Consider the following 22,706-nt stretch of genomic DNA (forward strand, 5'->3'; position numbering starts at 1 on the left):
CTACCATTGTGCTGACCCAGGCTCTAAGCTTTTCAGAAACAAGGTTGCTATACTTGGTAGGACTGTCCTGACTCACAGTATTTTATTTTGAAATATGATTCTATTTTGATAACTTCAGCTCAATCTGTATTTTGAATGCATCAAAAATTCATGTGCTACTTGTGGAAGTTTTAAGTTTCCTATAGATATGTCTCAATTGCAATCTATACAGAGTTCATAAGAAAAGAGTTACAAATGGAAATTTGTTTCTTGCTGAGCAAACTTTGACCTCAAATGGTATAAGCATATATTTAAATTCTGTACCTTAATGTTGTTTATTGTTTTAAACACCCCTCTCTACCCCTCAAGCAAATAAGAAATGGTTGTTTTCATTGCAACAGATATTTTTGGTGCACATCAGTTCCTGCTTAGACTTACAAAGCATTCGCTTGAGACCCTAGAGCCCATGACTGAGACTATTTGGGGCCTATGGGAAGTCAGTTCCTGTTAGAAACTACCTCTGAAGATGAGGTGATGGTGGTGGTGGAAGTTTCGTGTTTTTTCATCTGGTCCAGATTTGAAAAGGAACCAGGGGGACAGGAAGTGGTCAGGCCAAGAGGCCAGCCCTCCTGCTAAATCAAGCTGCCTACCCTTTTTCTGTGACCCCCTACAAGGGTTCTTAGGTTTGTTGGTTTATTTTATTTTATTTTATTTTATTTTATTTTATTTTTAAATATGGAACACCTCACAAATTTGTGTGTCATCCTTGTTCAGGGACCATGCTAATCTTTTCTGTATCATTCCAATTTTAGTATATGTGCTGCTGAAGGGTGCACTTGTTGGCATATTTTAAAAAGGACATTGAGCCACCAGGCATTGATGATTGAACTCATTGAACTAAACAGTAGTACTCCTTTAGAATTTTGTCTTGTATCCAAAAAACTAATGAGAAGTGGTTAGACTAGTGGCTATAAAGAGATATGAATACAGAGGCTAGTATCAAGGAGAGATAATAACATCTTTGATCTACGTATTTGGGACTGGTGTTATCTTCCTCTGTAGCAAAAACATCCTGACGAGATTAGTGTATGGGGACTGAGTTATAGATATAGCTTTGCTTCCTTTAGCCAAGATCATGAGAAAATGGGTTCTCTAGATAATGAATTTCCTAGATTTCTGGAGTTTCCCCCATTAAATACCAAAATGTAAAAAAAAAAAAAAATTAACTACAGAAAATGGAAGGACCTCTATGGAGTATGATTGAAGGGGTAGGGGCAGTTAAGTGAGTTTTTACTTCTCCCTTTATGCTCTTCTATAAAGAATAAATTTTTAAATAAAATTAATACATATTATTTTATTATTTTAAAAAATTTACTTGGAACTATTTTTATACAAATAAATGGGTTATACATTTCTGACCTCTCAAATAGAGCCAAACTGAGTTTTCTTTTGATGATTATTATCATTCTAAAACTCAGTTCTTCTCTGTACTACAAAGCAATGATACCCTGAAGTAGTCCTGGGGTGTACTGAATGGTTTATTCCCACACCAAATGTCTGCAGACTTTTAATTTATTTCTCACAATTTTTTTGCTGTCTGTTTTGCTGTGAGATTGTCAGTTGTCACTTCATCCTGACAGAATTTCACCTACCTTTAGCAGCCTCTCTTTTGAATTTGTTGCTTTAATTTGATGCTCTCTAATTGGCTGACTGGTTGATAAGTCACATAAACAAACTTGTTTATAGTCTATGTAAAATTATATTAAATGAGCATAGAGTGTATGCCCAAGGGTCACTCCTACATGAACAAAAACAAAACAAAACAAACAAAAAAAGCTTTAGTACATTTATTTAGAGATTTCAGTCTTATCCTTTCCATTTGGATCCCAGCTGTATTCAGATATAGACGACACTGGATAAAAGAGTTATATATAAGTGAAATGATGCTCTGCTGTCATGTAATAAAATGAGTTGCATCCTTTTTTCCTTCCCTTTTGAAATTGCTCAATAGCAGACCAGGTAGATGCATGTGATATTAAACTGTAGTTATTCTCTTTCTTCAGGCTAATTGAAATGATAGCCCTAAACATGTTGCCAGTTCTAGAATAATATTTAAATTAGAAATAATTGCCGGGATTTGGATAAGAATTCATTTATAGTAAATGTTCTCAAATGTGATAAATGCATATTTGGCCTTCGTCCTTGGTTCCTGACACAGAGCTTCTACCCTTAGAATTTCCTGAAAAAGCGAAGGGGCAGGTTTTGTCATTTATAAGATCCTTTCAACCACACCAGAGTTGTATATGCTAATAGGACAACTCCTGGTGGGCCACTCGGTAACTTTAGGATGAGGGCTGGTTGCCAGACGAGCCAACCTTGTTAGTGAGTTAGAACTTCCAGCCCCATCCTGCTGACCTCCAGGGACAGAAGGTGGAGATTGACTTAATCGCCGATGGTCAATGATTTACTCAACCATGCCTATGTAGAGCAACCTCCATATAAACCACTAAACGATCAGGTTCAGAGAGCTTCCCAGTGGGTGAACATATTGAGCTGTTGGGAGGGTGATATGCCCGAAGAGGGCATGGAAGCTCTTTGCCCCCACCCTACCTTATATTTTGCCCAAGCAGTCTTTTGGCTGTTCCTGAGTTGTATCCTTTGTAATAAACCAGTAAATAGCAAGTAAACTGCTTCTGAGTTCTGTGGGCCGTTCTAACAAATTATGGAACCTGAGAAAGGGGTCATGGGAACCCCCAATTTATAACCTGTGCATCAGAAATATGGTTGGCCTGAGATTTGTGATTGGTGTCTGAAGTGGGGGCAGTTTTGTGGGAATGAGCCCTTAACCTGTCTACTAACTCTGGTAGTTACTGCCAGAATTGAATTGTAGGACACACAGTTCGTGCCTGGAGAGCTGGAAAATTGGTTGGTGTAAGGAAAAAACTCACAAATTTGATGTCAAAAATGTTGCGAGTGAAAAACTGCTCACCAGGCTTTTATGATCTCAAATGCTTGAATATGTACCAGGTTTGCCAAATCCATATGAAAAAAAAACATACATGTAGGCTCTCATCTACTGGGTAGATCAGACAAGACTCAGCTGACTCACTGATACATGGAAATAGATCAAACAAGTAGCATGTGTTTGAAAGGAACATTTTAGTTAGACAGCGAGTGGGGATTTTTTGACAATCGTTCTGAATGTGAGTCAGAGTGTAGGTTTGCGTGGGTGAGTGTGTGGGTAGATTCATCTGTGGGTGTCAGAAAGAGACAGCCAGAGATAGATGGCTGTAGTTTTGTAGCTAGTAAAATGACTGTAATAGTAAAGTAAATTTAAAGATTTAGACCTTCCTGGAGACTTTGAAATAGTTTTAGCTAAACAATGTCAACAGAAGGTTTATTTAAAATACCAATCGCTTCCCACAAAGAGTTTAATTACCTTACACAATAACAGGCAATTTTCATTTACCACTTACTTGAAATTTGGTAATTATCACAAGTGAAACCTTATCTTATATTCCTGGTAGCCAAAACTTTTTAAAATGGGAAAATTGAAATAAATTGACTGAGTTGCTTATCTAGAAAATGACCTTCAGCTGTTCATAGCATAAGGCTTGACAGCAAATAACTTGCAAAAGAAAAAGAAGCTAAAACGGGTAATAGGATAACAAAAATTTTATCTACAGCTGTAACAAGATGATTTCTGATATACTTACCTACGTGCAGTTATTCGGTAATACAAAAGTATGAAAAGATAAGGAATTGGTGCTAAAATTGCTTGCCTAGTTTTATCTGGGAGAGTAATGATGCCAGTGAAGTGGAGTCTATGCACAGAAACTCCATTTAACAAGAATTTCAGATTCTGTCTTTGACAATTCTATTATTGCATGCCTGGATCCTGCTAAGTGTGATCTTAGGGGCAAGTCCAGAGCCCACAAAGCTATTTGGAATATCACTTGAAACTAAAGCAAGTAATTCCTGGATGAAAGAGTTGATGGACAAATATGCACAGGGTAGGTAGAATCATTCAATATGCAGCTCACATATTGGAGCCTCTACGATGTGCCTCCTTGCTAAAATTTACAACCCTGCATCTGTCCTCCAGCAGCTCAGCCCTTGAATTAAAAAGTTAAAGAAGCTGCTAAGCATTGTTTGTGTTAGGGGCTATTACATACAGGTCAATGGAGGAAACAATTATTAATTCTTCATTCACTAACAGTGATTTTGTTTCCAAATGTCTAAATATAAAAATAATACAAGTTCATTATAAGAGAATTCAGATATGATAGAAAAGTTATCATTCATTGATTTAAGAGAATTCATTTAAAGCTATTAGACACTAAAGGAGCAGAGGTCTGTGCTTCATTTTATATTCTCTCTTTGTAAACTAACTTCTCCACTCCTTGCCATGTATCACTTTTCATTATTAACTGGTGGAAAATAAGTGATACAATGTACTTGCCTTGCAGGGCAAGAAACCAGACTCATCCTTTGTCATTACTACCTTTATGTCTGTATGCCATTATTGGTTCTCACATAGTGTAAGTGTAATTTAAATTTATTTCATAAGCTACTTGGGGCTAGGAAAAACTACATTTGCCTCTTATTCGTCTTGGTAAGATCACTCCTGCACTCCCAAGAAGGGACCCCTCTTCATTCTAAAGTCCTAATCATTAGCTCACATTTTCCTGCATAGCTGGGAAGTCAGATCCCATGTAATGAGTCTGAGGTTGATTAAGGGTGGCTTTGAGCTGCTGATGTGGAGGGTGCAAGATACAGAGAATTGTGTGAGCCTTGCTTTGGCACAAGGTACGTTTATGTTGCAATTATCCAACTAATCTGAAACCCCAGTGCTTAACACAAGAAAGTTTAATTCTTGCCTGTGCCACATATGCATTACGTATGGGGAGGCACTCTTACTCAAGGAGGAGGAGGATGGAAGCTCTGCCATCTTGTGGCTGCACCAGCTCCCTGTCACTGCCGCAGGGAAATAGACACAAGACCATCTCAGGTGGGCTTTTCACTACTTCCACCCAGAAGAAATACCTGGGGCTTCTGCTCACATTTTTACCCCTAAGATTTTATTTATTTATTTTTGAGAGAGAGAGACACAGGGAGAGCAGGAGGAGGGGAAGAGAGAGAAGCCAACTCCCTGCTGAGCAGGGAGCCCGATGCGGGACTCGATACCAGGACCCTGTGATCACGACTGAGCCAAAGGCAGATGCTTAACCAACTGAGCCACCCAGGTGCCCTTCTGTTTACATTTCATTGGTCACATGTTCTTCCCAACTTCAAAGGAGCTAGAAATTTGGGGAATAGATGGAATGATTGGTTAAAGCGGTCTCTCCCTTAAACCTAGGTGTGTATTTCTGACCACAGGCTGACATCATCCCAAATCAAATAAGTGATATTAAGTTATTCACTTATGTCAATTTTCTACTCCTTTGGCATGAATATTTGAGTGTGAGGTGTAGGTAGAGAATACACCTTACACATAAGCCCAATTTTCCATATATAATTACTGTATACATACTAGCTTATTATTTTCCACAATAGGTATCCAAAAAGGAGGACGATATTGTGAAAGAGAAAATAATAGCAAGCCCTCATTTTTTACCACTAATTCCAATGTGGGTTGACTAAAGGCAGCAACATGCCTGGATTTGTCAGGCTAGACTACTTTCTGTAACAATTAGTTAACCTCTGGTCTTTAGAATTCTGGGTAATTTCTTCTTTTCTTTATCTGAATTTTATAGTTTTTCTATAATCTCCGTGGCTGAAGACAACAGAATTTATTAATTGCATATGTTAACGATTTAGTGTGGGGATTTGACAAATGGCCTTCCATGAGGTGATTTAGGGATCTGGGCTCTTCCTTCCTGAGACTTTGCCATCCTACAAGGCTTCTGAAGACTCTGCATCAAGCAGACAAAGGAAAAGAACCGCAAAGAGGATCAGGGCCAGGCTTTACAGCGTATCATCGTTCCCACCGCATGGTGTTAGCCAGAAATCACAATCATACTTAGCCTTAGGGAGCCTGGGATATGCAGTCTGGCTGTGTGCATAGGAAGGAAAGAAATCAGTTTGGTGAGTGTCTACTACAATGTCCCTCATATGACCTAAATAAATAAATAAGAAGAAAAACTAAGGAATCGGATTAGAGTTAGAGCTGTCTAGGAAAAAGAACCTTATTTCTCTTGCTTTTTCCTTATTTCCCTCATTTATAGTTCTATGTTGCCTCTCTACAAGGTCTTCATTTTATTTTTTTAAACCAGTTTTTAAGGATCTTAATATTCTGCTTTGTTGAGAGTATACAGAAATGAACATGATGACACTTGGCTGGCTGGAATATAAGCTGATAATCTTACCGAAGGGAAATGTATCTCTATGAATCAAAAACCTCAAAAAAGGGTATAGTTAACAATTCTATTTCTAGAATTTTGTCCAGAGGAAATAAACAGGTAATATAAATAGATGCATGTACAAGTATATTTAGCACAGTATTGCTAATAATGGCAAAACACTTTCATGATATAAGTGTCCAGCAAATGAAGGTAAATTAATGCTACTTCTAATAAAATATCATGAATGGTGCCATAAATATAGTGATAGCAAATCATGTTCCTTATATATTCTATAAAAATAGCAGTTTACAAATCTCTATGTCTGGAATATTTCCATTTTGATTTTTAAAAAAATGATTATATATAATATATATCAAATTGAAATCAAAATGGAAATATTCTAGACATAGGTTCATAAACTGATATATATATAAAAGTTTTTTTGCGTATCTGTTTTTTAATTTTCTGACATAAACAAGTGATATTTTTCTAAAAAAGAAATTTAGTTTTTATTTATTTTATTTATACTTTAAAAGATTGTACTTATTTATTTGAGAGAGAGCACATGCAGGAGCAGGGGGAGGGGAGGAGGGAGAAGAAGAAGCAGACTCCCTGTTGAGCAGGGAGCCCTCTGCAGGGCTGATCCCAGGACCCTGTGATCATGACCTGAGCCAAAGGCAGACACTTAACTGACTGAGCCACCCAGGCGCCCCTGGTTTTTATTTGAAAGCAAAAAATGAAAACCCCTAACATTTAAAACAGAAACACAGAGTTTTAATCCATACACATTTCAAAGAAAAAAACAAAACAAAATACCACCTGGTTACCCACACTGGCTCTATCTTCCAGGCCTCCCTGCCTGAGCACCTAGAGGAGTCCCAGCCATCAGGGTGGGGGCAGGTGGGTGGGATGGGGGTTGGAGAACCAAGATCTTGGTAGGCCCTTGTCTCAGTGCCCGGCTTAGACACACTGTGGAGGCCACGCATAGCTGCTGCTCTTCATTCCTCACCTCCCTCATTCTGACAATGGTCTGCTTTCTTTCCTCTGAGTAGGAAACCTGCAGAGGCAGCTGGCTTGTGATATTTTGTGTAGGCATGTGAGTTATATGCAAATCACATGGAAAGACAGTCAGAATCTTTTCTCAGATGGTCCAAGTCAAGAATATTTATTTGTCTTGAGTCTGTATTATACCTAAAAGAGGGCACATAATTCTGATATTTTGCTTACTTAATTTCTTTCAGAAGTAAGTCAAGCTGCTGTCAGAAGAGGTTTCAGCTTTTTAAGTTCACTATTCATTTTGGAGTTATCCATGCATGCACGCTTACAAAAGTTAAATTATTTTCAAAGATAGAATAATTTTTCTACTACAATGGAATTCAAAGTAAGTGAAGAGCCAGAACATGACAATTTCATCTAAGAATCAACTTCCTTTATGTTCAAATAATTTGTAATATGGACTTATAACTGTTGAATGACAAAAACATTTTTAATTGCATTAGGTATTAAGAATAGTGATTTTATGAACTGTAGACTTCAATCAGCAAAATCGTATACCTCTGTCACTTACATACACACAAACACACATCCCAAAGGTTATTAATATCTGTTAAAATTATAACAGTTATACTTATTTTAAAACTAATAGAAAGTAGTGTACTTTAAAAAAGATAATACCTATAATCAAAAGTCACAGCCAATCTTGGTTTTCTATTAAAGACCAACTTTTATTCAATCAATATACTCTCTTCAGAAAATTACTGTATTATGGAACTCAGAAAAAAAACCTAGAACACACCAAGATGTCACTTTGCTAAATTATAACATCTTATACTAGCCTAGGCTATTTTTTGTTTTTTCAAAACAGGTTGAAAAAGAGGAAGTACTGATGATTGCATGTAACTCATTCTGATTTTACTGGTTAGCAGTAAGAATTCTCTTTCCTAACAGAGAAGGATAAGATGTCAACTCTCACAGTCATTCAGGATTTTCACTGGATGTAGAAGGGAATTAGCCCCGAGGGGAAGAAAATAAAGTGCCAGTGCTGGGGTGCAAAGGCCCAGGAAAGAGACCAGAGACAGGGCCCTTCTGCCTCCATCGGGAGCTCCCCAGCAGACTCTCGCTAAGTGCTGCCATTAGCAACTCTCTGCTAAGGTGCTGGCCTTTGCCACCACAAAGGACACGAGGACCAAAACAAAAGGTGTGTCCTGGGGGAAGCCTTGCACTCAGGCCTCAATGTTACTGCTTCTCTTGAAGATCTGGTCTGTCTTCTTATCATTGACTGCTCCCTTTGAGAACCAGCTCTAAATGCTGATCGTTGGCTCCTGATTCACCATTCCCAGCATCTCACTTTCTCAGTTTGACCATCCATGAAAAGATGTTGGTCAGTCTGGGGCTTCCCTCCTGCTAGGTGCCAGTGGGCACGGCACCTTCCTACTGCTGAACTCAGACGGTGTGTGAGGAGGGTTCACTGTATCTGGGCAGAAAGAAGACACAGAAAGCAGCTCACTGAACTCACCTGAGAATTCTCCTAGAACTGGGACCTGTCGGAAGGGCTAGTGTAATTACAAAGGTAATTGAGTGTATAGCTTGTTCTCTGATAACCGGAGATCATATAGTAACAGGTGAGAGAAAAGAATAAAACTTGGCGACTCAAGCTTTTTCTGATTTGAATCTCTTTGACAAAGAAGCTGTATGATGTCTTCTTATGACAGCCACTCATCTTCCCACACACTCATTTCACCCATCCTCCAATCCCCTCCCTTCCATACAACTCTTAGCTTCCAATACTTATCTTTTTGCTCACTACCCTGATTCTCCCACCTGACATCAGTGAACCCATTTACATGCCCTTGAACCTGTTCGCTGTTACCTCACGCATCCTGATTTCTGTGGTGTGTGTGTGTGTGTGTGTGTGTGTGTGTGTGTAGGCATGTAAAACACGCTTTTCAGTAGGTGGGCAGGTTCTTTGGCTAATCTGTGTAGCTATATTATTACATAATGTAATGTGTAGGTATATGCACCTCTACTTGTATGAATGGTTGAATTCTGATGGTGGTTTAAAATCAACCATCTTTATATACAAAGTGCAGACTGTAGGTATGTAGGTATGTACAAGAGGTATGTAACTCTTGTGTTTATCTGGGTATCTGTGTTTAGGTACCTGGGTGGTGTTTATACACATATAAGTCTGCATCTGTATACATCTGCATGCATATCTCAAGGCATAGCCAATGGCTTCTGTAAAGGAAGCTGTCTCCAAATCTTCCTACCTAGCTATGTTACCTTCTCATTTTTGGGGGGCAAATTTTATTGTGGTTAAAATATATGTAACATAAAATTTACCATTTTAATCAATTTTAAGTGTACAACTCAGTGGCATTAATTACATTCACAACATTAGACAAATAATCACCACTTCCTATTCCCAACACCCAAACAGAAACTGTGACTATTAATCAATAACTCCTTTCTCCCAGCCCCTGATAACCTCTAATCTACCTTCTGTCTCTATGAATTTGCCCGTTCTAGATATTTCATAGAAGATATTTCATATTCTTATGTTTCATAAAAGTGGTCAATTACATAATTGTCCTTTTTGTGCCTGCCTTATGTTATTTAGCATAATGTTTTCAAGGTTCATCCATGTTGGAGCATGTATCAGAACCTCATTCTTTTTTATGGCTGAATAGTATTCCATTATGTATATATGCCACATTTTATTTCTTTACTCATTGGTTGATGGACACTTAAATTGTTTCTACTTTTTAGCTATTGTCATACTGCTGCAATGAGCATTGGTATACAAATATTTATTCAAGTCCCTGTTTTTAATTCTTTATGGTATATAACTACAAATAGAATTGCTGAGCCATATAGTAATTTTATGTTTTGCTTTTTGAGGAACCACTGAACTCTTTCCATAGTGGCTGCACCATTTTACATTACTACCAGCAATGGATGAAGTTTCCAATTTCTCCACATCTTTGCCAACATTTATTATTTTCCTTTTTGACCATGGCCATGTTAATGGGTGTGAAGAGTGGTATCTCATTGTGGTTTTCATTTGTATTTCCCTAATGATTATTGATGTTGAGCATTTTTTCATGTGTTTATTGGTCATCTGTATTTCTTCTTTGGAGAATATTCTATTCAAGTTCTTTGTCCATTTTTAAATTGGATTTTTGTTTGTGGTTTTTTTTTTTTTTTTTTTTTTTTTTTTACTGTTGAGTTGTAGGAATTCTTTATATATTTTGGATATTAATTCCTTATCAGATATATGATTTGCAAATATATACTCCCATTCTGTAGGTTGGTTTTTCATTTTCTTGATAATGTCCTTTGTTGCACAAAAAGTTTTTAATTTTGATGAAATCAGTTTATCTACTTTTTCTTTTATTGCTTACTTTTGATCTTACTTAAGAAACCACTGCCAAATCCAAGATCATGAAGATTTACTTCTATTTCCTTCTAAGAGTTTTATGGTTTCAGTGCTTATATTTAATTCCCTGACCCATTTTCAGTTAATTTTTATATAGTATGTGAGGTAGGGGTCCAACTTTATTCTTTTTCCATGTGGAAATCCAGCTGTCCCAGCACTTTTTGTTGAAGAAACTGGTCTTTCACCATTAAATGGATTTGGCACCCTTGTCAAAAATCAACTGAGCATAGATGCATGGGTTTATTTTTGAACTCTCAATTCTAGTCTACTGGTCCATATGTCTATCTTTATGCCAGTACCATAACCTTTTGATTATTGTAGTTTTGCAGTAAATTTTGAAATCAGGAAATGTGAGTGCTCTTACTGTTCTTCTTTTTAATATTGTTTTGGCTATTCAAGGCCCCTTGAAATTCTATACAAATTTGAATATTGGCTTTTCCATTTCTGCAAAAAGGGTGGTTGGAGTTTTGATAGAGACTGTATTGAATCTGTAGATTGCTTTGAGTATTACTGCCACCTTAACAATATTAAGTCTTGCTACCCATGAACATGGGATGTCTTTCCATTCACTTAAGTCTTTAATTTCTTTCAGCAATGTTTTTGTAGTTTTCAGTGTATAGGTCTTTCACCTTTTGTTTAAATTTATTTCTAGGTATTTTATTTACCCTCTCCTTTTAATTGACTTAAAATCCTCCTCCATTGTAATTACTAGACTATAATGTGTCCATAGTGCACAGAACAGTGCCTAACACATAGCAGACATTGAACAAATGCTAACTGAATATTAGAATCTCCAAAATCATAGGATTTTGGAATTTAGAGGAAACAAACACTAATGCCAGTTTTACTCTTCTAAAAATGAGGAATGATGTTCAGAGTGGCTAAGTGAATTGCTCTAAATAGCACAGTTAGCTAGTGGTAGAACTAGAAGTTCATATCTCCTGAGAGTTTTCTGTGGATCAAAATGTAATTATCATATGCCAAGATTCTGTCTGCTACAATAAATAAATGGGTGTGTTTATAAACTTGGATGCTTGTCTTTGGATTTGGAGATTTTTCACTATCTAGCTCCCTATTCTCTGAAATGAATCTTAAATAATTGGGGTACCTACAAAAGTAGCTTGCATTTAAGACCAAAGAATAATGAATAATGTATGTATTTCAGCAAATGAGGTTATTGAAGTGGATATGTAGCTCAGTTAGTGATTACTTGGAGATATGTATCTATGAGGGCATTATACATGAAAGTCTCTGAGTGTGTGTATGTGTGTGTGTGTGTTAGATGGGATGGCTGAGTTTTATTTTGGAAACGAATTTTAGCCCATTAGATCTTTCCATGCTAAGAACAGATGATCTACTAGATTTTATCTCCTAAAGAAGTTTTCTCATTATAGAATTATAATTTCATTTAGAGAAAGAATGGAGAAAAGAGAAAAGATATGACAAGAACTATGTCCTTGTTTATAAACTATTTATAACTAACTATTAACTAGTTAACTAACTAACAATTGTCCTTGTTTATAAATTGTTAATGTGTTTTTTCCTTAAAAAAGAACCGCTTATTAACTCTTTGGCCCTCTCCTGAGATAAGGGTCAATCAGCCTGGAACAATGTTTAGTCTTGCTTTATTCTGGCCCTTTTCCACAGTTGGTCAGTCCCTCTGTCATTCTCTTACCTCTCCTGATATAGGTTTCTCCTAGGACCTCCCAAAGATGGTCAATAGTCATGGATCTGGGAATTGTCTCTGAATCAATGGTGCAAGACCAGCAACTCTCTGACTCTGGAATTTGGGAGCTGTAGAGGAGAATTGTTAGTTGCCTACTCAATATAATTTTCCTTATTAATAGCTCCCCAATTTTGTTGTGGGCAATAAGGTGCTTAGGAAAAACAAATAAACACACAAAACCCCAAATGAACAAAAACTACATTTCCCATTTTTCCTTGCAGCTAGAGGTTGTCATTAAACTAACTCTGGACAATTAGGCATAAGCAAAATTTTTTGGATGGGGCTTTCAGTAAAGATCTTTAAAATGGAGATGACAGCAGAAATACCTTTTGCCCTGTGTCCTTCCTCCTGGCTGGATTCTAGAGCTAATGCTAGAAGTGGAACAGCCCTCTTATAACTGTGGCAACCATAAGAGAAAGGTTAAGATGTCACAGAGATATAAACACTGACATCACTGTGCTGCTGAACGAATGCCCACTGACACCTACCTCTTTTTACACAAGAAAAAACCTTAATTGTTCAAACTGTTGGCTTTGGAGTCTCTTCAACCAGCAGCCCTATTGAACTCTTAACTGATACAGAAGCTTAAAGAGAAAGATGAGATAATTTGAGTCAATGGACTCCTATATATCTTATTGGTAAATTATATTTAGAGCAAACATTATGGAGAAGTTCTAGGTAGCCAACCTAACAGTGGTGGAATAAATCTGCATCTCCTCCCTTCCACCCCCCCCCCAAAACACAAAGAGCAAGAAGATCAAATAACACTACATAATGCCCATGCCTTCACAATAACTAGAAAACAGAGAATGTCCAAATTTCAAATTAACTGTAAATAGAAAAATAAACACTGAACCCCAGCAAGCGGTCCCCACACTCCTGATGCAAGCCCCTCTCAGGAAAACAAAGTCAGTTTGAGAAAAACTGTACAGAGTATAGAAAAGGGGGAGCTAGTGGTGGATTTAAGATTGATCTAAAGCCACCACCCAAAAGAGAAAGTCCACCCTAATTTTGAAAATACTGAAAAAATATGCTGGAAGATCAGAGATCAGAGCACTTACTATAGGGAAGGTATTTAGCCATGTATATAAGAAGCAAGGAGGCAGTCTTAAAAAGATAGAGTATTGGGCAGAGGGGTCAAAAGGAGGTAGAGGTGACTTTCAGAAATTATACAGGGCAAGGGGGAAAGACTTGAGGGGCAAATTTGGGAACATATCAGACCCTCTCTCCCTCTAAAATGGAAGAAAGGGGTGCATGTGTGGCTCAGTTGGTTAAGCATCTGCCTTCGGCTCAGGTCATGATTCCAGGGTCCTGGGATTAAGTCCTGCATCGGGCTCCCTCCTTAGCGGGGAGTCTACTTCTCCCTCTCCCTCTCCCCCTCTTCCCTGCTCATGCTCTCTTGCTCTCTCTCACTCTCGCTCTCCCTCTCTCAAAATAAATAAATAAAATCTTTTAAAAAATAAAATGCAAGGACACATAATCTCCTTTCTTATTATTCCTCTTCCATAAAATAATAAATTAAAAAGAAAAAAAAAAAAAACCATACTTTGCTACACTGACAGAAGAGGGCACTCTTGATCCAGAAATCTTGCAACCACCCCACCATTCAGCCCTGTCCACAGAAATGCAGACCAGTCCTCATGCAAGCAAAATCATTAAAATAAAAATAAAAAGAATCTAAAAAATAAAAAAATTAAAAAAGATAAAAAGAATACAAAAAATTCAATTCATAAAACTCCTCCCCCAAATAATGTTAAAGTAGGAGAAAACTCACCAACTGTAACACAACTCTCCAAACTGAATTATATATCTTCAAACAAGCATTTGGAAATATGAGAAACATCTTGAATCATAAATTCAAAAACTAAGTACAGTAACAGACAAAAAGCCAGGAAGAAATGAGATGAGAGTTGACTGAACTCAGGAAATAAATAGAATAAACATTTTACTGCACTACCTAAAAGATTGGAGACATATGTAGTAAGACATTTTATATACATACATACACATGCCATCCTTCAAGGTACATTCAAATGATTTCTCCACTGTGTAGCTTTTCAGAATGCATCCTAGCTGGGTATGACCTTTGAGACATGCAATAAATTATGTCTGCTATTATTGCTATTATCACTATTATTGGCAATTGATTGTTTGAGGACAGCAGGGGAGGGGAGGGAATCCTAACAAATATATCTAGAGCAAAGTTATAGAGTTTCTCATCCTCTACTGCCCACCTAGGCCCAGGCTTAACTTTATGGATGAGGAGACTGATTTCAGGGAGGTTTTCATGGTGGCCCAAAGCGAGTTAGTGACAGGGCAATGGAAAAAGTCTTCCTTTCTTTCTCTCTCCTCTTTTCTTCCTCTTGCTTCAGAAGACAAGGAGTACTTCCTCCTCTCTGAATCCACCTTCCAACACCCTCCAGATGCTATGGCCTCCTCCCTTAGCACGATCTCTCTTTTATATTCACTTTCCCCTTCTTCTGATCCATCCCCCCAAACTGAAGCTAAGTGCTCAAGTCACTCTTATTCTCAAAAGCAAATAAACCAAACCATCTTCCCTTGTTCTGTCATCCCGATTTTCCTCTTATCATTAAAACTTCTGGGGGCCACCAAGTGGCTCAGTTGGTTAAGTGTCGGACTCTTGATTTTGGCTCAGGACATGATCTCAGAGTTGTGGGACTGAGCTCTGCATTGTCCTCTGTGCTCAGCATGGAGTCAGCTTGAGATTCTCTCTCTCCCTCGCCCCTGCCCATGTGCGTGTGCACATGTGCGCACGCGCGCGCAAGTGTACACACACACACGCACACTCTCTCTCTCTAAAATAACTAAAAATAAAATCTTTAAAACTTCTGAAAGTAAACTATACTAGCTGTGAACTCTTCCTGCCTACTCACTCCTAAAACTCTTGCTCTCTTTTTCTTCTCCCATTCTGTCTGAAAGCTATCTGGTTCAATAACTGTTGGTTAGAGGATGGGAGTTAAGATGGTGGAGGAGTAGGGGACCCCTTTTTCAGCTGGTCCCCTGAGTCGAGCTGGATAGGTACCAGACCAGCCTGAACATCCACGGAATCAGCCTGAAAGGCAGGAAGATACATCTGGATCTCTACAAATGAACATCTCCAGCACTGAGTATTGAGGTACGAAGCGGGGAGCCGTGAAACCGCGCACATATATCTGAAGATAAATGGAAGGGGGAGGGCGCCACCACGTTTGGGCGCCGGGAAGCGGTAGCCACTTGCACGGGGGAGCTGGCGGACTCGTGGACGGCACCCGCGAGACAGCAGACTGAGACTGTGATCCAGGAGCGCGCGCCACCAGACTTCTTACGGAACTCCGGTGTGCTCACTGGAACCAGACTGAGACCGGGAGCTCCGGGAGCGTGCAGGGGGCGGCTGGCGGCTGGCGGTGTTAGAAACACAAAGGACAGAGACGAGCCAGCCCTGGAAGTGAGGACTGGGACGCCGGCTGTGGGGCACACATCCCAGGACGCTGCAGGGTTGAGCAGCACCAACAGAAACAGAGTTAAAGTGGCCAGAACATCAGTGGAGAACGGTCCGCGATCCCTCTGTTCTGAGACAGAGGCTGAGATTCGGCCACTGCTGCTCTGACTCTCAGAAAAGGCACAGCAAACTGCCGGGGAAAGCTGCCAGAGAACAAAAGCCTGGAAAGACTGGCTCACAGTGTGCCCATCCCCATCCCCCTCACAGGGGACACGGAGACTCTACCCAAACAGGGTTGCCTGAGTATCGGCACGGCAGGCCCCTCCGCCAGAAGGCAGGCTGAAAAATCAAGAAGCCCACATCCCTAAGATCCCTATAAAACAAGGGTGCATGGCCTGGGTCCCGGTCAATAATTTGGGCTCTGGACAAACCCGCAACCTCTCCTCATCAGAATGACGAGAAGGAGAAATCCCCCCCCAGCAAAGAAAAGACAATGAATCTGTGGCCTCTGCCACAGAATTAATGGATATGGATATAACCAAATTATCAGAAATGGAATTCAGAGTAACAATGGTCAAGATGATGTGTAGACTTGAAAAAAGTATTAACGAAAATGTTAATGAGAATATAGACTCTCTAAGGGCGGAAATGAGAGCAAATCTGGCAGAAATTAAAAATTCTATGAGCCAAATGCAGTCAAAACTAGAGGCTCCGACGGCCAGGGTGAATGAGGCAGAAGAACCTATCAGTGAATTGGAGGATGGGTTAGTAGAAGAGAAGGCTAAAATAGAATCTGAACTCAAAAAAATCCATTCTCAAGAATGTAGGTTATGGGAGATTACTGACTTAATGAAATGTTCCAATGTCAGAATCATCGACATCCCCGAGGGGGTGGAGAAAAACAGAGGTCTAGAAGAGATATTTGAACAAATTGTAGCTGAAAACTTCCCTAATCTAGCAAAGGAAACAAACATTCATGTCCAAGAGGCAGAGAGGACCCCTCCCAAGCTCAACCACGACAAACCTATGCCACATCACGTCATAGTGTAATTCGCAAATATTAGATCCAAGGATACAGTACTGAAAGCAGCCAGGGCAAAGAAATTTCTCACGTACCAAGGCAAAGGTATCAGAATTACATCAGACCTGTCTACACAGAGCTGGAATGAGAGAAAGGGTTGGGGGGGGGGCATTTTTAAAGCTCTTTCAGAGAAAAACATGCAGCCAAGGATCCTTTATCCAGCAAGGCTGTCATTCAGAATTGATGGAGAGATAAAGACCTTCCAGAATCACCAGTCATTGACCAATTTCGTAACCATGAAACCAGCCCTACAGGAGATATTAAGGGGGGTTCTATAAAAGTAAAAAGGCCCCAAGAGTGATACAGAACAGAAAGTCACAATCTATAGAAACAAAGACTTTACTGGCAACATGGCATCATTAAAATCATATCTCTCAATAATCAGTCTCAATGTAAATGGCCTAAATGCTCCCATAAACACCACAGGGTTGAAGATTGGATAAAAAGACATGACCCATCCATTTGCTGTCTACAAGAGACTCATTTTGAACCTAAAGATACATTCAGACTGAAAGTAAAGGGATGGAATACCATCTTTCACGCCAATGGACCTCAAAAGAAAGCTGGGGTAGCAATTCTCATATCAGACAGATTGGATTTTAAACTAAAGACTATAGTTAGAGACACAGAAGGGCACTATATTATTCGTAAAGGATGTATCCAACAAGTGGATATGACAATTATAAATATATATGCCCCCAACAGGGGAGCAGCAAGATACACAAGCCAATTCTTAACCAGAATAAAGAGACATATAGATAAAAATACGTTAATAGTAGGGAACCTCAACACTCCACTATCAGAAATAGACAGAGCACCCATGTAGAAAATCGATAAAGAAACAAGGGCTTTGAATGCCATACTCGATGAGTTGGACCTCATAGATATATATAGAACACTACACCCCAGAACCAAAGAATACTCATTCTATTCTAATGGCCATGGAACATTCTCAAGAATAGACCATGTTCTGGGTCACAAAACAGGTCTCAACCGATACCAAAAGACTGAAATTATTCCCTGCATATTCTCAGACCACAACGCTTTGAAATTGGAACTCAACCACAAGGAAAAATTTGGAAGAAACTGCTCAGGAATGATTCAATAAACCAGGAAATCAAAAATCAATTTAAACAATTTATGGAGACCAACGAGAATGAAAACACAACGGTCCAAAACCTATGGGATACTGAAAAGGCAGTCCTAAGGGGGAAATACATAGCCATCCAAGCCTCACTCAAAAGAATAGAAAAATCTAAAATGCAGTTTTTATATTCTCACCTCAAGAAGCTGGAACAGCAACAGAGGGACAGGTCTAATCCACGCAACAGGAAGCAGTTGACCAAGATTAGAGCAGAAATCAATGAATTAGAAACCAGGAGTACAGTAGAGCAGATCAACAGAACTAGAAGCTGGTTCTTTGAGAGAATTAATAAAATTGACAGACCACTGGCAAGACTTATCCAAAAGAATAGAGAAAGGACCCAAATTAATAAAATTATGAATGAAAAGGGAGAGGTCACAACCAACAACAATGAAATTGGAAGGATTATTAGAAACTTTTATCAACAGCTTTATGCCAATAAATTAAGCAATCTGGAAGAGATGGAGGCCTTCCTGGAAACCTATAAACTACCAAGACTGAAACAGGGAGAAATTAATTTTTTAAACAGGCCAATTAATTATGAAGAGATTGAATCAGTGACAAACAACCTTCCAAAAAACAAAACTCCAAGCCCGGATGGTTTTCCTGGGGAATTCTACCAAATATTCAAAGAAGAATAATACCTATTCTCCTAAAGCGATTTCAAAAAATAGAAACAGAAGGAAAGCTACCAAACTCATTCTATGAGGCCAACATTACCTTGATCCCCAAACTAGGCAAAGACCCCATCAAAAAGGAGAATTACAGACTGATTTCCCTAATGAATATGGATGCCAAAATCCTCAACAAGATCCTGGCTAATAGAATCCAACAGTACATTAAAAGGATTATCCATCATGACCAAGTGGGATTCATCCCTGGGATTCAAGGGTGGTTCAACATTCGCAAATCTATCAGTGTCTTAGATTTTATCCAGAAGGAAAAATTCAAAAATCATATGATTCTCTCAATTGATGCAGAAAAAGCATTTGACAAAATACAGCATCCTTTCCTGATTAAAACCTTTCAGAGCATAGGGATAGAGGGAACATTCCTCAATCTCATAAAAACCATCTATGAAAACCCTACAGCAAAAATCATTCTCAATGGGGAAAAGCTGGAAGTCTTTCCCTTAAGATCAGGAACACGACAAGGATGTCCGCTCTCGCCACTATTATTCAACATAGTACTAGAAGTCCTTGCAACAGCAATCAGACAACAAAAAGAGATAAAAGGTATCCAAATCGGCAAAGAAGAAGTCAAAATGTCTCTCTTCGCAGATGACATGATACTCTATATGGAAAACCCAAAAGAATCCACTCCCAAACTATTAGAAGTTATAGAGCAATTCGGTAATGTGGCAGGATACAAAATCAATGCTCAGAAATCAGTTGCATTTCTATACACGAACAATGAGACTGAAGAAAGAGAAATTAGGGAATCCGTCCCATTTACAATAGCACCAAAAATCATACGTTACCTTGGGATTAACTTAACCAGAGACGTAAAGGATCTATATTCTAGAAACTATAAATCACTCTTGAAAGACATTGAAGAAGACACAAAAAGATGGAAAAATATTCCATGCTCATGGATCGGAAGAATTAACATAGTTAAAATGTCCATGCTACCCAGAGCAATCTACACTTTCAATGCTATCCCGATCAAAATACCAATGACATTTTTCAAAGAACTGGAACAAATTGTCCTTAAATTTGTATGGAACCAGAAAAGGCCCCGAATTGCCAAGGAACTGTTGAAAAGGAAAAACAAAGCTGGGGGCATCACAATGCCGGATTTCGAGCTGTACTACAAAGCTGTGATCACAAAGACAGCATGGTACTGGCACAAAAACAGACACATAGACCAATGGAACAGAATAGAAAACCCAGAAATGGACCCTCGGCTCTTTAGGCAACTAATCTTTGATAAAGTAGGAAAAAACATCTGGTGGAAAAAAGACAGTCTCTTCAATAAATGGTGCTGGGAAAATTGGACAGCTACATGCAAAAGAATGAAACTTGACCACTCTCTCACACAATACACAAAGATAAACTCCAAATGGATGAAAGACCTCGATGTGAGACAGGAATCCATCAAAATCCTAGAGGAGAACATAGGCAGCAACCTCTACGACATCGGCCACAGCAACCTTTTTCATGACACATCTCCAAAGGCAAGAGAAACAAAAGATAAAATGAACTTGTGGGACTTCATCAAGATTAAAAGCTTCTGCACAGCCAAGGAAACAGTCAAAAAAACTAAGAGGCAGCCCACAGAATGGGAGGATATATTTGCAAATGATACTACAGATAAAAGACTGGTATCCAAGATCTACAAAGAACTTCTCAAACTCAATATGCTAGAAACAAATAAACAAATCATAAAATGGGCAGAAGATATGAACAGACACTTTTCCAATGATGACATACAAATGGCTAACAGACACATGAAATATGTTCAAAATCATTAGCCATCAGGGAAATTCAAATCAAAACCACACTAAGATACCACCTTACGCCAGTTAGAATGGCAAAAATTGTCAAGGCAAGAAACAACAATTGCTGGAGAGGATGTGGAGAAAGGGGATCCCTCCTACATTGTTGGTGGGAATGCAGGTTGGTACAGCCACTCTGGAAAACAGTGTTGAGGTCCCTTAAAAAGCTAAAAATTGAGCTACCCTATGATCCAGCCATTGCACTTCTGGGTATTTACCCCAAAGATACAGACGTAGTGAAGAGAAGGGCCATATGCACCCCAGTGTTCATAGCAGCATTGTCCACAATAGCTAAATCGTGGAAGGAACCGAGATGCCCTTCAACAGATGACTGGATTAAGAAGTTGTGGTCCAGGGCGCCTGGGTGGTGCAGTCGTTAAGCATCTGCCTTTGGCTCAGGGCGTGATCCCAGCGTTCTGGGATCAAGCCCCACATCAGGCTCCTCTGCTAGGGGCCTGCTTCTTCCTCTCCTGCTCCCCCTGCTTGTGTTCCCTCTCTCTCTGGCTGTCTCTGTCAAAATAAATAAATAAAATCTTAAAAAAAAAAAAAAAAAGAAGTTGTGGTCCATATATACAATGGAATATTACTCAGCTATCAGAAAGAATGAGTTCTCAACATTTGCTGCAACATGGACGGCACTGGAGGAGATAAATCTAAGTGAAATAAGTCAAGCAGAGAAAGACAACTATCATATGATTTCCATCATCTATGGAACATAAGAACTAGGAAGATCGGTAGGGGAAGAAAGGGATAAAGAAAGGGGGGTAATCAGAAGGGGGAATGAAGCATGAGAGACTATGGACTCTGAGAAACAAACTGAGGGCTTCAGAGGGGAGGCGGGTGGGGGAATGGGATAGACTGGTGATGGGTAGTAAGGAGGGCACGTATTGCCCTGGGTGTTAAACGCAACTAATGAATCATCGAACTTTACATCAGAAACCAGGGATGTACTGTATGGTGACTAACATAATATAATAAAAAATTTAAAAAAATAACTGTTGGTTACTATCTTTTAGACACTCTTAATCCCTGTCTTCTAAGATCTATAATCTTCTTTCCCTAGGCAATTCTACAACTCGTCGTTCTTCTTTTCTGGCTTGTCTTCCTCCCTCTTAAATGTAAGCATTGCCTAAAGTTCTCCACTACCTTCTTTTTCTGCCCTCACAGCTACAAATTGCAAATACACATCTCCAGGCCCATCATCTTTGGGTTCCAGAAGGTATCTGGAGCTCAACATATCTGAAACCGAATTTCATACCCTCTTCAACTCTACACCTCCTCCCAATCTCTAATCCAGCCCAAGTGGTTCTTGATACCATCTTTTCCTTTATCTTCTGTACCAGATCATTCAGAAATTCAACTAAAAACACTGAATATTTAGTATGTGCAGGGACTGGTTATGGGACTGGGGATAGGAAGCGAATAAACCCACTTTCTACATTTATGCTTACAGACTCAGTGAAAACCTGTCCAATCAGCATATACAACTTTCCTTCCATCCTCACTGTCATCCTTTCACCCTCATCGTCACCCTCCAAGTTCAAGTCAGCATTACCTCCTTCCTAGACTAATAAACCAGCTTCTGAAACTAGCCTGGCTGAGCTGAGTTGATCTTTGTAATCCTTGCACATTTTTCTAGTTTAACATATCTATTCCTGTTTTTATGTCTCCCTCTAGATGAAATGCCCTCCTTGAACTCTCCATCCTACACCTTATCTGTCCTTTAAGGCTCATCTCAAATTCCAAGCCCTCTTTGATGCTTTCTCTGACTCCTGAGCCACAAGTGTCTTCTTTCTCTGAACTCATGCAGACTTGCCCTCTGCACTTATGCCTTGCCAGCCATCTCTCTTGCCCGAGCTGCTTGCTTCACAAATTAGGATTAGAATGTAGAAATCTGTTTTACGTGACAGAAAGGTATATCAGTGATTAACTTCAAGAGAAGTTAGTTTATTTGTATAATATACTTTTTTTGGAGATTTGATCAACTAAACTATTAGAGAAGCTAAATATGGTAGGGTGACTTTTGTCCATTGCTTCAAAGGAAATCATGTGTGACTT

General features: G+C 39.0%; 1 protein-coding gene and 1 non-coding gene across 2 annotated transcripts in view; both read right to left on the minus strand.

Moving 5' to 3' along the window:
- The window catches only part of NEMP2 (nuclear envelope integral membrane protein 2), a 336,857-nt gene that overhangs the window by 221,231 nt on the left and 92,920 nt on the right, over positions 1 to 22,706 (minus strand). The window lies entirely within an intron of this gene.
- LOC113250950 (U6 spliceosomal RNA) lies at positions 709 to 815 on the minus strand. The gene has a single exon (XR_003314273.1). It is a non-coding gene; the product is annotated as a U6 spliceosomal RNA (small nuclear RNA).

This window comes from Ursus arctos, unplaced genomic scaffold (assembly GCF_023065955.2).
Source record: "Ursus arctos isolate Adak ecotype North America unplaced genomic scaffold, UrsArc2.0 scaffold_1, whole genome shotgun sequence".
Lineage (NCBI taxonomy): Eukaryota > Metazoa > Chordata > Mammalia > Carnivora > Ursidae > Ursus > Ursus arctos.